Below are 5736 nucleotides of genomic sequence, written 5' to 3' on the forward strand. Positions count from 1 at the left end.
TTGTCCTTCTGAGTGTTATAACTCATTTTGAATTGCCCAAAGTGTGCAGGAAGAGAGATCAAAACCAATTGCACGAGCAGGTCATCACCAAGCTCTAACTTAAGTGACCTGAGTTTTGATGCGAGATTAGACATCTTCATAATGTACTCCCTCATGTTCCCTTTGCCTTTATACTTCATGGAGATGAGTTTAGCCAAAAGGCTACTCGTCTCCGCCTTTTCATTCTTGGCAAAGAATTGTTCTATTTCTTCAAGGAACTTCCTTGCACTTTCATCCTTAGATTAAGAGCTCCGAAACACACCTGGAATAGAGCGTTTCATGATCATCACGCACATTCGGTTAGAGCGTTCCCATTTCTCAATTTTAGCATCAACGAGGTTTTCCGTAGTGGAAATGGATTTCTCCACACGAAGTGCTAGATCAAAATCCATACAACCGAGAATAATTTCCACGGCTTCCTTCTAGACCTTAAAGTTTGTGCCATTAAACAATGAGATGTTACTAATTTGAGTAGAAAAATTTGTAGCATTAGTAAAAGACACTGAATCCACATAAAAAAAATTAATAACATGTTCAAATCTAAACAAACAAGTCATGTAATATATATATAAAAAACAAGACATGTTCACATAATGGATCCATCACAAGATACCTAGCACCACATCAATTTCTAGTCTTTGGACAGAGAAATCAATTTGTAAGTGGTACTCTCAATGTAATGATCAAATATTAACAATTAGTTCTGACAAACAATAACATTTCTTTGGACCGACTATTATTCACATTAAAAAACTTTATAATTGTTACATATTTATCATCACATGTATGTTATTATTTGACCAAATTGTATCTTCCTGAACATAATTTGCATAAATAATCTCATATTCATCTGTGTAATTTCAATTAATTTCCACAATAGAGGTTACGTTGGCAACATATTGCATTAATTAATTCAAAATAAATACCAGACAAAAGAAAAATACAATATGGGTCAATTACAAAAAAAAATATCATTTTGGAATTAAAACCTTCATATTTGATATGTTTTATGATTAACAAATCTAATCCCACAATATAATAATATAATTCCAAACCAAAACAATACAAGTTATTTAAAGAAACAGTGCAAAGAAAGCATTTGGATATACACATTTGCACAGATGCAATAGCAATATAAGTGGCTAAAAGTATGTACACTTTGATTATCATAGAACAAATATGATAATTTCACCACACAAAAAAATTGTGCCGCACGAGAATAGTACCTTGAATCCAATTGTACAATTCAAAATTTTCACAAATAAATCTTTCTGCAGCGGAAGCAAAAAAAATGCACAACTAAACAAAATATGTGATTATTCACAATCTAATATCATAGAACAATACCATCAATCAGATTGCATAAATTTAAGTTATAAAAATTCTGCAACAATCAACAAAAGTAATATGACAAAAGAATACCAGACAACACTGTCATTCTAAATTTATCACAAAAGAATCATGATGTGCATACATGATTCATCAAGGAAAACAAAATGTTTCTTTACATTTATCACAAAGCTATTAAATCTTGTATATTTAATTCCATTTCAATATTTTTCACGTGTAATGCATACCAGTAATGCAATCCATGATAGTAGATTGCAGAAGCCTATAATAAAACCAATATTTTATTGAAAAACAATTCAAACCCTAAATACACAATCTATATGACATGATAGCGGAAGCATAAAATCCCCAAATTAAAATTAGGGTTCATACAAGATTTGGGAAAACACCCTGTATGGAGAATCATAAAATTCAGAACCTATGCTCTAATACCATTTGTTTGGAATTCCTTATGATTGGTGAAATACCAATCCTAGGATCTTGAATCTCATGATTATCACACACATATATGAAATATGTGCTCCTTTGATCTACATTTCTGAAAAAGGTATTGTGGTATGATGACATTCCTCAACCAAATCCATGATTCCTCTTGGGACTTGCGTTTTCACTCTAATTGGGAGAGGAGAAAACTGAATTTGATTTGGTGTGTTGGGGACCATAATCTTCCTTATGCGTTAACTTATAGGGTTCCCATTATCTCATATGCGTTAACTTGATGTGTATCCACCCATTAAGCCAGTAATTAGATCACTTATAATGTAACCCCGAAAATAAATAGTTGATATCATTGTATCAAATATATGATGTCCACCTTAATTAGAAACTATAAATTTTTAACAAGTGTTTCTTTGATATTCAAGAGAGAAAAGAGATTGAATTTTCATATTTCAATAGAGTGCATATTCACAAAACCTTGCACAAATCTTCATTAGAATCTAGGGTTCTTGTGATATTTCTGTTATTAGGTTTAGTTCTGAGTTTAGTGTTGTATTAGCACATTCAAGGTGCAAATTACTCAGATTTATCTTTCTTTAGCCAAGTGAATTGAGATTCTCATGGGTGTTGAGAATTAGTGTCAGAATCTAGCTGTGGTTAGGTTTTGTATCTTCACACTTTACAAAGGTCTTGGTTGGGAGTGTTCAACGGGTGAGGCTATACCGTGATTAAGTGTTAAGTATCCGAAAGAGACGAGTTAGAAGTCAAACCAACGTGAGAGACTCTAGGGCCGAGAAAGAAGCGTTTGTAGAGTTATTGGAAGTGTGTTTATAAAGTACATTTCATTCCATAGTGAATAAAATCTTTCCAGATCAGAATGAGGGGCCTGAATGTAGGTTGCAAGTGGACCCACAAACGAAGCAGAATAAATTTTTTTGGCACACTCTTTCTATCCTTTATCTCTTTACAATTCAATTTTTAGCGTATTTTCATTTTTTATTCTTTATTATGCTTAATTGACTTTTGATGTGAAAGTTGTTAATTTATCATTTGATATTTTATCATTAAGTATTTGAATCTGTAAAAATTAGTTTTGGTAAAAATAATGTTTTACAAAAAAAACATATAATTCAATATTTCAAGAATTAGAATAATTGATTACTGTTTATTAATAATTGATTACTATATAAATAATCGAATACTCTGTGTGATAATTGATTATCTTAGATTATGTTTGTGATATTACGATTAACTGGAAAAATGACTTTAGTGAACTGCTACACCTATTCACACTATCTAGATGTGTTTTACTCTAATTTTACCCAATAAATACACCGCAAAATAAATTAATCTTTTAGTCATAAGATATAGTGATACTCTTAGTTATTCAAAAAAAATTGAAAATCCTAATTTTTGGTGCAATAGAAACTAGTCAACTACATTTGATAGAATATCAAACAAGATTTTAATGATGGCGTTGGTTGATTAATTTGGGAATAATGATCCTCCGTCCCAAAAACTTCCCGTCCTTATATCTTAAGCCAATAATATTCCACCAAATCACATAAAAATGTTATTATATATTTTTTTTAATTCTCTTTTCAAGTATGTGTCAAATTTTCATTAGATTAGAACACATTGGGATACAAAAAAGTGGGACAGCTGATATTGTTAATTTGGCACGCAGGAATCTAACGGGCTTCACACTAAAATGTTGAGTCCGTCTACATACTTCCTACTATATGCAATATAAATAGCATTGCTCCATAAGAATTTAGTTGAAAAGTAGGTACATCATTATTAAATCATTCTGAAAGTAAGCACAGATAGAATTCCAGAAACTCCGATAGTTGATTTATACCTCAACAATGAAGCGTGCAAGATTTTTTCCCTATTAATTAATGAGTAAATAACTGAGTATCTAGAAATACCAATCTTAACACTCCAATATTCCTTTTCAATAAAAACTATATGTTGTGGTCCTAATTCATAACGTGTCTTATGCATAATTCGGTTTTGTTAACTAATCTATAATTTGTTCACTTTAATTAGAAAGTGAAGTGGACAAGTCCAACAATTTACTATTTAGTAGATAAATTAAGTTTACTTAAGTATAACGTCAGAGATTTGTCTCTGACGCACGTATTGAAAATATTTGTTGAAGATGGGAAAAAATTTATCGGATGAGAAGATTAATGTTGAGAAAAATGTTATTTAAACAATCATCTTTTAGAATTCTTCTAATAATTTCTATGATGGACAAAGAATAATTTCTATGGTGCAGTTCATTATTTTCCAACATACAAAAATTGCTTTATTTATTTGTTCAAATGCATGCATCATTGTAAATCCAATGCAAACAAAAAAAACTTGATATCTTCTATCTCAAAAGTATGTCATTTTATGTGTATCAAATATCATGCATCATTTTAATTTAAATATATTTTTCAACTAATTACAAATAAATGACACATGAAATGATACACATTTTAGAATAAAAGATGTGCTCCAAAAAAGGGGTCAAAACAGCATGTAATGTAATATTATTATACTATATATGAGAAGGAAGTGATCAATTTATGTTTGGCTTAAGTTTGGATTTAAGATTATTAATAAAATCAAGCTTCTGAAGTCAATAACAAGCTTACTGATGTTGTGATGAGGGGGTGGAAATTAAAGTGGAAACAACTAGATATTTTTGTTGTTCAAGTGAAAAAGACATTTTTGATGATTATAAAAGGTGGATAATATATTTTTAGTGTAACAACCCGATTCTTTTGTGAAGTAAATAAATAAATAAAAATGTTTTTATAGAATTTATTTCTCAACAACTATTTATGACTATGAATTTCTTCCTTCATAGATTTTATTTATTGGGGATACATTTAATAAATATGAGTTTCTAATTAAAAACCATGACCCAAATGACATAACAATATATTTTTAAGACTTCAACAATTCAAGTTCATTTTCTATAATTATGTGAATAAATAATTTATTTCCAAGAATCAATTTTCCTTATTTTAATGACTAAGTATATATATTTACTTATCAATACTTTTGTCATTCTAAAGCAACCTAATAAAAGCACATGTGATAATATCCACCAAATGTCATGACTAAAAGTCATATATAACATGTTTTACAAACAACTACATAATAACTATGATCTATCTATGGGAATGCAATTTCTAGTTAGTTTTAGTTGCATACATACAAATAACTTATAGTTTTTCCAAGTAAAGTAAAACTTGTGTTCCTAGAGTATCAGAAGTTAATTTCATCCTTACAACAGGTACCACAATACACAAAAACATAACACAAAACAGAACACCTAAGGTAACCCATTTTACCAGTCTTCCAAAAATATAAGTATCCAACATATCATTCCAATCACACACCAACCCTATATTCCTATGCTACTAACAGGAACCAGATCCTCTACCATTTCTTAGGGAGAAGTGTTGCTTGTTATCTGTATGATCATAAGATATACCAGTACACAATATACAAAAACAAAGAGAGAGTAAGTTATCCTTTTAAGGCACAATATGTGGAATTATATGGAAATTAAGTATCATAACATAATATAAATAATATATATCATAACATGGACAATCATAACTCAACATAAGCGATTATAACACAGTATAAGCGACATGACACAACATAAACGATTATAGCACAACATTAACAATCATATTATAAAATAAACATATCACATTTCTCAAACATAAAACTCAATCTCATGAGTATGGTGCATAAACTATGCAATGTATCACCAACTAGTCCAATATCAAATGCAATGCATATGAATCCATATTCAACCTTTCACTTTTCAACTCAACTCCCATTATTTTTCAACTCAACTCCTTTTGGAAAGCAATCGGGAGTACAAGACATCCTGTA

Source organism: Lupinus angustifolius, chromosome LG17, assembly GCF_001865875.1.
Source record: "Lupinus angustifolius cultivar Tanjil chromosome LG17, LupAngTanjil_v1.0, whole genome shotgun sequence".
Lineage (NCBI taxonomy): Eukaryota > Viridiplantae > Streptophyta > Magnoliopsida > Fabales > Fabaceae > Lupinus > Lupinus angustifolius.